Source organism: Primulina huaijiensis, chromosome 2 (assembly GCF_012295235.1).
Source record: "Primulina huaijiensis isolate GDHJ02 chromosome 2, ASM1229523v2, whole genome shotgun sequence".
In the NCBI taxonomy this organism is placed as follows: Eukaryota; Viridiplantae; Streptophyta; class Magnoliopsida; order Lamiales; family Gesneriaceae; genus Primulina; species Primulina huaijiensis.
In genome coordinates this window covers 801,620-814,116 of record NC_133307.1, presented here as the reverse complement: position 1 = coordinate 814,116, position 12,497 = coordinate 801,620, and positions in this window count along the sequence as shown.

Below are 12,497 nucleotides of genomic sequence, written 5' to 3'. Positions count from 1 at the left end.
GTTTCATCCGCTCCCTTAATAAAAGTTGTGTTTTAGTAAGTTTAGAAGTAATATTATCGGTGGTAGTTGATTGTGTTTCATGTGAAACAATTTGTCCACTATATTTGGTGTTTTATTCATTATAAATATATATAAATGAGTTTACTATTAAACAAACTCAATGAGATATAAGAAACTTCTGCGTAAACAGAGTCTAAAGATTCATAATATAATATTAACATTTATTGTAAACCATCTAATTTAAGTATAGGATCTAAAACAAAAACAAATAAAAATATTTAAGGAATTTGTAAAAAATATTTTTCTCGTTTTTCTTTTATGACATAAATACAATGTGCTAAAACATCATTAGATTTAATATATTCACTAAAAATACATACAATGTTGCAAAAAGGTGTTAAAAAATAAATGAGAAGTGTGATAATAAACACCGAATAATTAGTCACTAACATCATTAATTTTTTTAAAAAAATTTCACAAATACTAATGCATATGTTCCGTTAATTTGAAAACAAAAAAATTTCACTAGTTTGAACATGTTGATGAAAAAATATACATAATAAATCTTTATATTCAAAAGACGATAATAAAAATTTATGTGTTGAATTCCAATGAGTTGGAACGTCTTGTGCAAACAGTTTAGGCCTCATATCATTGATTTTGCAAAATTTGTTCCATTGTTTCATAACTTGAGGATGTGTCTATAAATAATGAATTGTGTTCTTTATTGGTTGAATATATGATGATAAATTTTTTGCTTCATTTTGAATAAACAAATTTAAAATATGACATGTGCACCTAATATGAAAAAATTTATCACATTTTCATGGTTTATATATTTTAATAAACTCAGTAATATTAGAAGTATTTGAAATAACATTATAAAAAAAATTGAAAAAACTTGATAATTTGACCATATTATTCTAAAATAACATATATAAGTTAAGAAATATTTTTTGTCATTTGTGTTCATTAAAACATATATATGCAAACAATATTTTTTAAATGTTTTAAGAATTATCAATCTAATGACATGTATACACATATATGAACAACTTTTCCAATGATCAGTACTCAAAATATTGAAATGCAAAAGAACTTTATTACTTGCACTAGAAAGTTCTTTAATTAATTATTTTTTTTACCAACAACTAACTTTTAAAGTGTGCGTTTGAGAGTATTTCTTGATATACGTCTAATAGAAGGATTTGCACTTGTAGAAAGCCAATTGGCTTGATTCTTTATTTGTTAGTCAAATTGTAATAATGATAATTTATCACTAAAACTAAAAGAAAGTTGTTCAACCACACAAAATTTAGTTATTTCTTATGTAAATTTAGCCTCGTCAAATTTAAAGAGTTGAGAATCATTAATAGATTGAGAAGAGAATATCGGAATTTGAGTTTGAAAAAGATAAATAATAATTTTCACCGGATGTTTTTTCTCCACGTGCAACGTCAAAGTTCCATAACCATTTCCTTGTTGAAATTTATAAGTTTTCGAACAATATTTCTCCATCAGATTGCTCATACTTTCTTGACATTGATGATGACGTGTTTGTTGAGTCTCTTGTCCACGTTCTTAATGTTCTTCATCGTAAAAATCAAGATCATAGTCAGCGACATTGAATGAAAGAAAATCGCGATGCTTAAAGTCGTGTAGCATGATGCCCTTTTCCTTTTCTTTGTCATCCCTAAGACTTGATCCGGCTCCGGTCATTTGTATAAATATGAAATTGAAGTAATTATCAAAATAAATCAACAGTTGAAAATAAATCAATAATTGAGACTTAATATTTTAATAATCAAGAAACATTTTAGAATAGAGATTGAGAGAATATCGTGTAAAAAATGAAGGGGTTGAGATATTTATAGAAAAAATTTCAGACAAAAAAAAAATTGCAACAGTAACGGTCACGTCATCATAATCAACGACCACAAAATCTTGGCGCGGTTGACAACAGTCAAGTAATCATGATCGTAGATCTTCAACGGTTACTTGATCAACCGATCATGGTCGTTCATTTAAAATATATATATAAAAATAACTGGCTGACCCGACAAGTCAAATCTGTCCAACCCAAGGGAACGACAGGTTTTACATCCGTCAACCATAACTGGACTGTTGACCATGGATCGGTTCCGTTTCATGTCTGAGTTTGACCCAGCCCTTGGCCAAGTCTAGTTGCAAGAAAGAGGAGTTCTGTATATATAGCTTTTTCCGAGAATCTCGTAGTTCGATTTTGCTTTTTTTCTGTCCCATCAAGCCTTTGTTCCATTTTTTAAAGATATGATAAAGTAGTTTGTTGTTGCTGTTTAAGTTTCATTAATTCCATCTTTGGACTTGCTTGTCGTGCCTCAAACAATCAATTATGCATTGTTGATTTGGTTTTCTCTTATTTTTCCTAAATTTCATAGTTAGTTCAATTGATAAAAATAAAAAATAAAACTTAAAGCAAAATAAAAGACTAACAATTTTAACGTTGTTCGGTCCAACCAACCTATATCCATGGAGTCACGCTCAACTAACAAGCAGATCCACTAAATATAAGTAGTTAAAATCATATAAGGACTTAGTCAAATAAAATACTTCTTTTTTCTAATGACACCTCTATGAGGAACACATTTTGTAAACTTCACTTGACGAGTACCACTCATTTTCAACATCTACTCCCTTCGATAACATGCGGATTGTTCTCTCCCGAGAATGTCATCTTCCTCTCCCGAGGAATGAATCATCAATCACTGAACGCTTGTGCACCACCAGCAATAGAAAAACTCTCAAAACATAATGATAAAAGTAGTGTTGTTTGAATCTTGTCGTTGTAGTTATCGCGATACAGAGTGGCCCACGAAATTATGAACATAATAGTTTTGACTCGTTAATTTCACGCCTAACCAACCTAACAAGCTCACAACATCAAATATGTAAGAAATATTGTTGTCTCCCGAAATTCACCTTCTTCTCCAGAAGAATGTCTGAATGAATATAGTGCATAAAAACAACAACCAACAAATCAATTCTGAAAGATTTGACATTAGAATCTCATCGGTCTCCATCGACCACAAATTGTCACTCTCGGAAATTTTCAAAATTAATGAACATTATTTTATATAGAAGAACTTATCAAATCCATAATAGACATTATCTTTTTAAATCTTGTATCATATCTTTTCAAGATAATGTTATCCGATATCTTCATCATATCTTCAAAATATATTAAAACAAATATCTTGTTCATTATCTCTCTATCTCCAAAAATCTTTAGATCAATATTTTATATTTTTTTGACAAATCGCAAACTCTCACTGTCTGGATCTACCTTCCTAAAACCCTAGAAAATCACATTTATTCATATGTAGTCTATATTTCATAATATAGAAAGCCTGGAGATTTTATTTGACAGTATAAAATGCACATTTTGATTAAAACTCTAAGCACTGAATATTTTTCTTTGCAATCCATTCTGCACAATTCAATTAAGATGCTCCACACTAAGAATTATAATTCCTTAACACACAGTACATTGTAAGAAATTAATTCTTTAACAATCGGTGTCAACTAATTAGATACCATGATAGATCAAAATCATGATTTTTATGAACCAGATTCATAAAAAATTATACCCACACAGTGGATTCTACACAAGTTATTTCTTGTATATAACAAGAATGAGCTTATATATAAAGGATCCCATTTAAGTTCTATACTTCAAGATATTTTTCGGATAAAAAGAACGTTAATAAAAAGAATAACCAAATAGAAAAGATAAAACATAGATTAATATTTCTCACATAAGTATTAAGCTGCCTCATTAAACTTGAGAAATTCTCGTGCTTTTGGAAGAAGAATCATTGCAAATGTTTGAGGATCCAGAACAATAAAACTATTGTTACCTGGACTCCGCGAGACAAAGTCATTCGTACTTGGATCGCCGATAAAAGCGTAAGTTTTGCTGATAAATGGCGAGGGGCCAATCTCTAGTAAATTAAAGCCTCCATTGGCTGAGAATGCAACATGCTCCTCCTCTATGGCATCTCTAGAAAAATTCATAATATTGTTGGTGAATTTTCGATATAATAAATTTAGCATTCATATATTTTCCGGGGAATTGAAAAAGAAAGTCCTTCTTTCTGGGTTTTTTCGGGTCAAATCTTGAGGATAAGTAGGGTTCTTACTTAAGATCATCAAGAATATTGATTCAAACAACAAGACGAAACAATCTCTTATTTCCTTTTTTTTCTTTTTCCAGAAAATTGAAGGGATTCAAACACTCGTATTCTGGGGAAAAAAAAAAAGAAGTATATATAGAACAATTAACAGCCGATGAAAGACAGAAAGATTGGAAATGAAGGGAGGCGGGGGTAGCTAGGTTTTAGGAAAGATGAAGAGACAACCCTATTTAATGACAATTAAATATTATAATAGAATAAGGTGCTGGGTTATTTAGTGGCAACTTGCATTATTTTATATATATTCTTAAGGCAAACAATGCAGTCGGCTTTATGATGTTCATGCTCCAATCTTTTGCGGCCAACTAATAGACACGAGGCACCTTGCTACAACTGAATGCTGGCACTACATTTTTTACGGTACAATGAAAAAGAATTTCCCCATAACCTTGGATTTATTTTGGAGTTTAGTTATGTAGTTTTTTAAAGTTTAATTTTTATTTAATAATTTAAATTTTTTATTTATTTTGGTTCACTAACCTCCATATTTTTGCAAAAAATCTCTAGCATATTTTTGCTGACTCAGAAAGAAGTCTTTCCCTGTTCTAGCTGATATTGTAATGCATGACATGGATGAATAAAATATTATCCTTTTCGTATCCGCGGATCATAATAGAAAAACATTAAAAAAAAGAGTCAGTTTTTTGTTCAATTGGGTCGAATATTATATGAAATAGGTAGAGTAACTGAAAATATAACTAAAAGGGCTATTTTAACAGCAAGATCGAAAATACCTATAGAATATTGCATATTTGGTATTATATTTTTCAAGTGACTTATGTCATAAAAATATAAGACATGTTATACATATTAAAATTCATATAAGTAAAATGATACCCGATGTTTCAAACTTGGAATAAAAAAAACTTGTTAGTTCTCTTTGTTTTTATTTCGGAAGATTTTAATTTGTGTAATATTGGCTTTATTCTTACCACATGAGTCATGGAAATGAAAAGTAAAATTTGCCAAATTAAAAAACTAAAATTAATTTGAAAGCATTGGTGCCAAAACATGAGTCATGTAATATGAAAGCATTGGTGCCAAAACAATTTTAAATTAAGTTATTGAATGAAAAGTAAATTTTACCAAATTAAAAAACTAAAATTAAAATTATAACTTTTATTTATATATTTCTTCTATTAAACATTTCTTTTAATGTACTTTATTTAAAAGTTAAATGGGAAAAGTCATGAATTACTCTTGTTTGGTGAAGATGGCTTTTTTTTAAAATGTTGTTTGGTAAAAATTATTAGAGTCCAAAATCTTATGTTTTTTATACATTTTTTTTCCTTTTTTTTTCTTTTTGAAAATCGATGTTTTAGTATGGCCATGAATGGTGGTCATAAAGACAGGTGTCTAAAATCATGATTCATATTCGGAACTTTTCTTCCAAAAAAATAATAATTCGGATTTTTGTTCGATATATTTTGACAAGTTGGGATTGTTAAAAATTAATATTTAGACAAGTGGGAAATTGTTGAATATATATATAGACAAGTGGGAATTCTTGAAGCAACGGTGAGATAATTCCGTATTGCCCTTGTGCTTCTCAACTTGTTTGCTTTTTAAAGAACCTTTTAGTTAAGAATATAAAAAGATAAACTACTAAAACATAATTTTGACAATATAACGAACCAATATCATGAAATTGCAAACATGACGAATAAAAAACAATTTTTCCAGACACGTTTGGACTTGGTTGTGAGACCCAAGTCTTTCGGGCTCAAATCAATACTCTGGCTCAAGCTCGTCTCAAAATCTATATCCTTAGTTTTAAAATTAAAAATCCTACCATTATCTCATTCTCTTCTATACGTATAAAAATATATTTTCATTCCAAAACTTTTTCTCAAAAATTCATAAAGGCATATGAGGCAACAACTCGAAGGCTCAAGGTTCTCGTGCAGTCAACCTTGAATTCAATGTTAATTAATAGAAGATCAAGGTAAGTGGAACGTGTATTTTCAGGTATCTTCGTAGTATTCTAAATCTAAACATGTGTTTTGTTGTATGAGATTCCTTAACAATGATTTTTATGTTACAAAGTTTCTATTTTGATTATGAACTTGTATAGTAGGAAAACTAGATACTTATGATCCAATCTAGAGAGTTAAGCCTAATACTTGTGATCCTTCCTTTGTTGGGAGTTAAATCAGAAAATTATGATATATGATCATTTTTGAGGAGTTAAGCAAAACAATTATGACCCAATTTGGGAATTTGAACCGAACATTTATGATCCATTATGGAGAGTTAAGATAGAAATTTATGATCTGTTGGATAATGACTCAACATGTCAACTTGACTTGGTAAATTTAATCCAGCACATGGTTATCTTCTAGAAGGATGGTGGGTTATGGTAGTTAGGATATTTTTCTATCGTAAAGTCTTGCAAAACACATGTATATATAAGTGTGTGCAAGACACGTGAAAGAGATAAGCTCTCTCTCATTTTTACACCCATGTACGAAGCAATAGATTTAGAGAGGAAAAGCTTTTGTGAGGAAGAACAGATTGCTCTTACAAAACTCTCATTATTGTGTACCATATGATTCTTGATTCTAGTGAAATTTCTTGGCCGTGCTCCAAAGTGGATGTAGGATTCAATTTGAATCTGAACCACTATAAATCCTTGTGCACTTGTTCTTTTTCTTGAATATTCATTCTTGCATGCATTCGATCTTGTGTTCTCGGTGAATTTGCCGTTATTCTCGGTTTTTCAATATACTCGTTTGCTGCGCATCACAACAAACTTGTATCAGAGCCTCGTCTCGTGACAAGAATGGGAATATCGAAAGTTGAGATTGAAAGATTTGATGGCAAAACTGACTTCTCGATCTGGAGAAAGAGGATGAAGGCTGTTTTGGTCCAGATGAAGGTGGCGAAAGCACTGGAAGGAGAAAGTAAATTGACTGCGACGATGAGTAACGATGAAAAAGCGGATATTCTTGAACAAGCCTACAGCACGATAATCTTGTATCTAAGTGACAGAGTTCTGCAAGAGGTTGACAAAGAATCAACGGCTGCAGGAGTTTGGCTAAAATTAGAGCAGCTGTACATGACCAACAATCTGTACAATCGCATTCACTACAAGGGAAAGCTCTTTGGGTTTAAAATGTTGGAGGAAAAGAGTTTAGAGGACAATCTTGATGACTTTAATCGCATTGTCATCAATCTTGAGAATCTTGGCATCAAAGTTGAAGATGAGGACAAGGCAATATTAATTCTGAATTCATTGCCGAGAACACACTCAAATTTTGTTGAAACGATGAAATACGCCAAGGAAACCTTGCCACTGGAGGAAGTACTGACAGCTATTAAATCCAAAGAGGTTGAAGGAATAAATACGAAAGAAAATTACGATGGCATAGGACTGTCCGCTAGAGGCAGATCAGAGAAAAGAGATCAAAAAGGGCCAAGAAGAAAAAGCCGATCAAAGTCTAAAGGAAAATTAAAGTGTTTCCACTGTCACAAAGAGGGTCACTTTAAGCGTGATTGCCCTGACAGGAAAAGAGAGGGAAATGAGAGACACAAAGGCTATAACACTGAATCTGATGATGCAGCAATGATATCAGAAGGATATGAAACTTCAGACGTCCTAACTGTCTCAATAAATCAAGAGGAAGACAAGTGGATACTTGACTCCGGCTGCACCTTCCACATGACTCCAAACAGAGGTTGGTTCGAGACTTATAATAGTTGTGATGGTGGAAAGGTGATAATGGGAAATGATGCTCAATGTTCAGTAATAGGTGTTGGAACAATCAAAATAAAGATGACAGACAACACAGTCAAAACAATTACTGAGGTGAGACATGTTCCCGGGCTCAAGAGAAATTTGATCTCACTTGGAAGCTTAGACAGTAAAGGATGCACATTTAGAGCAGTGGGTGGAGTCCTAAAAGTTTTCTCAGGATCCTTACTTCTAATGAAGGGTATTAAAACACATGGCCTATATGAGCTACAAGGAAAAACTTATGTGCCTAATGTTAACACAGCCATAAAGGAAAAAGCTGACATGACCAAGCTATGGCATTTACGTTTAGGACACATAAGTCAAAGGGGCTTAGATGAGCTGAATAAACAAGGTGTATTTGGTGAGGATCTAGTTGGGAAATTAGAGTTCTGTGAAAATTGCATATTTGGGAAACAAACCAGAGTGAAATTCGCAAGTGGATCTCATACAACAAAAGGGACTGTTGATTATATCCACAGTGACGTTTGGGGGCCAAGCACTACAAAAACTCTAGGTGGAGCCAGATATTTCATTACTTTCATAGACGATTTCTCAAGGAAAGTTTGGATATATACACTAAAGCACAAGAACGAAGCCTTCAAGACATTTAAACAATGGAAGACCTTAATTGAAAATCAAACGGGCAAGAGGATCAAAAGGCTACGTACTGATAATGGTCTTGAGTATGTTGATGGGGAATTCAATGAGTTTTGCAAAGAACATAGCATAGCTAGACACAAAACTGTAAGGAAGACTCCACAACAGAATGGGATTGCAGAAAGAATGAATAGGACCATTCTTGAGAAGGTGCGATGTATGTTAACATTTGCAAACCTTGGTAAACAATTTTGGGGAGAGGCTGTGAATTCAGCAGTGTATTTGATAAATAGATGCCCATCAACAGCCTTGAACTTTAAAGCCCCAGAAGAAATATGGACAGGAAGAGCAGTTAGTTACAATAACTTGAGGATCTTTGGCTGCCCAGTATATGTTCATGTAAATGAAGGCAAATTGGAACCAAGATCCAAGAAGTGTAAATTTCTTGGATATTCAGAAGGTGTAAAGGGTTACAGATGCTGGATGACTGATGATAAAGGGTCAAAGGTAATTTCCAGCAGAGATGTGATTTTTCATGAGGAAGAAATGCTTGAACAAAGATCAAAAATCACAACTGAAATCACCCTCCAGGAACCTGAGAATACAAGTGATAAAACCACTCTTGAGGTGGAGTTAGAAGGTGAAACTTATCCAGATGTTTCTCAGACACAAGCTAATAATGAAAATGAAGAACTTAGAGGATACCAATTAGCTCGGGACAGAATAAGAAGGGACATAAGACCTCCTGACAGACTTGGATATGCTGAACTCACAGCATATGCACTTGCAGCAGCAGATGAAGTAGTTGGTGATGAACCAAGGAATTACAGAGCTGCCATGATCAGTAAAGAGAAATCTGAGTGGAAGAAAGCCATGGATGATGAGATTAATTCGCTTATAAAAAATCAGACATGGCAGCTAGTTGATGCACCAAAAAAACAGAAGATAATAGGCTGTAAATGGGTGTACAAGCTCAAAGAAGGGATTCCTGGTGTTGAAAAACCAAGGTACAAGGCTAGGCTTGTAGCAAAGGGATTTGCACAAAAGGAAGGAATAGACTTCAACAAGATTTTTCACCTGTTGTGAAACATACCTCGATTAGGATACTTTTATCCTTGGTGGCCTACTATGACCTTGAACTTGAGCAAATGGATGTTAAAACCGCGTTCCTTCATGGTGATCTTGAAGAAACAATATACATGGCTCAACCGGAAGGGTATGTTAAAGCTGGAAGTGATCAAAAGGTTTGTCTACTAAAGAAGTCGCTTTATGGATTGAAACAAGCGCCGAGACAATGGTATCTAAAGTTTGATCAATACATGTCAAGTCTGGAATTTATAAGAAGCTCTTATGATAGCTGCGTGTACTTCAAGAAGCCATTGAATGGTCATCCCATTTACTTGTTGCTGTACGTAGATGACATGCTAGTTGCAAGCAAGAGCAAAACCGAAATTGATAACTTGAAGAAGTTGTTGAGGTTGGAGTTTGAAATGAAAGACTTGGGAAAGGCTTCAAAAATCTTGGGCATTCAAATTGTGAGAAACAGGGATAAGAGACAACTAATTTTATCCCAAGAAGCTTATGTCAGAAAGATTTTAAGCAGGTTCTCTATGGAAGAATCAAAATCAGTGATTATGCCGTTAGGAGCTCATTTCAAACTTAGCTCAAATCAGTCACCGCAAAGTGAAGAAGAGAAAGAACATATGGCGAAAATTCCTTACTCCAGTGCAACAGGCAGCTTGATGTATGCAATGGTCTGTACAAGACCAGATATTGCATATGCAACAAGTATGATAAGCAGGTTCATGTCAAATCCAGGCCTTGAACATTGGAGAGCAGTCAAGTGGGTATTAAGATACTTGAAAGGATCGCACAATTATGGACTTTAGTACAGTGATACATGGAAACTTGATGATGATATCACTGGCTATGTAGATTCTGATTTTGCTGGAGACAAAGACAAGAGAAGGTCACAGACTGGTTATCTGTTTACTCTCTATGGCAACTTGGTCAGTTGGAAAGCTACCTTACAACCAATTGTAGCTTTATCAACTACTGAAGTAGAGTATGTAGCAGCAACAGAAGCATTTAAAGAAGCTCTGTGGATTAAGGGACTTGTCGAAGAACTAGAAGGGATGGAAATGAAAGCATGAGTGTGGTGCGACAGTCAAGGAGCTGTTCAACTTGTGAAGAACCCCGTTCATCACGAGAGAACCAAACACATTGATGTTAGACTACATTTCATCAGAGATATAGTGGCCCAAGGGACAGTTACGGTAATGAAGATTCCCACAGAAGACAATCCGGTAGATATGCTTACTAAAGTAGTGCCAAGTCATAAATTCTTGCATTGCCTGAAACTGATCAAAGTTATCAAGACACCTTAGCTGGAGGTGGAGGAGAAAGACGGCCAGGAAGTTAACATGATGAATCAGGTGGAGAATTGTTGGATAATGACTCAACATGTCAACTTGACTTGGTAAATTTAATCCAGCACATGGTTATCTTCTAGAAGGATGGTGGGTTATGGTAGTTAGGATATTTTTCTATTGTAAAATCTTGCAAAACACATGTATATATAAGTGTGTGCAAGACACGTGAAACAGATAAGCTCTCTCTCTTTTTTACACCCCTGTACGAAGCAATAGATTTAGAGAGGAAAAGCTTCTGTGAGGGAGAACAGATTGCTCTTACAAAACTCTCATTATTGTGTACCGTGTGATTCTTGATTCTAGTGAAATTTCTTGGCCGTGCTCCAAAGTGGATGTAGGATTCAATTTGAATCTGAACCACTATAAATCCTTGTGCACTTGTTCTGTTTCTTGTATATTCATTCTTGCATGCATTCGATCTTGTGTTCTCGGTGAATTTGCGGTTATTCTCGGTTTTTCAATCTACTCGTTTGCTGCGCATCACAACATGATCTAATCTGGATATTTAAGTCATATATTTGATGTTTATCATATTTTAAAGTTTTTAAATCTATTTGTGAATAAATAATAAAATTATGTCTTGTAATTTATAAAAATATTATGATATTTTTAAACTTGGAAATATGCTCATTCTATTTTATTGAGTGACAAACATATTACTCATATCCCTGTCAGACGAGGATAAATTTGAAAATCAAAAATTGATTGAGTTTTGCGGTGGTGATATGTTTTAGAATCATGTTGCTGTTTTTCTTTTTGTGTATTCATGTTAAGCTTGGATATTAGTTTTTGCATAAGTCTGAATAGTTGAATAGTTTGACTTTGGAATAAATTTATTTTTTTATTTTTTTTTTTGGAGTTGTAAAATAATTGTTTTATTTATTTATTTTTGGAATACATATTGTAGATTTATATTTATTTCGACTTAGTATTCTCTTGGAAAAATTTAAATTATTAAATTTTGAGAATACTGCAAATAACTACGTTGTAGATCTTATGGCGCGACATTGGTTATCTTGAAATGGGAAATAAACCAAATCAATTGGCAAACCATTGTGAGATCCTCCGGGATAGGGATGGCAATTTCCTCCGAACTCGTTGGAGGATCCGATACCCGACCCGAATAGAAGAGGATATGGAGGGATTTTTAGACCTGATTAAATAATTGGGTAATCGGGTATGGGGATTTTCGGGTTCGGGTATGGAGACGGGTTTGATATAATCCGATCCACACCCGACCCGAATACCCGTTTAAATTAATATGTATAAGTAATTATATTTATTTATATTAAAGATTCATCAATCAATCCACCGATTTTCGGAGTTTTCTATACATATAATCATAAATTTGAAAATTAAAGAAAACGATGTTTTGTATATTACAAGAGAAGAAAATATATAAAACATCATTTTATATATATATACTTATTATAAAGCGTGAATAATTTTTCTTATTGTTTATTTAAATAATTTTTTAAATATTCATAACTTCATTGAAAC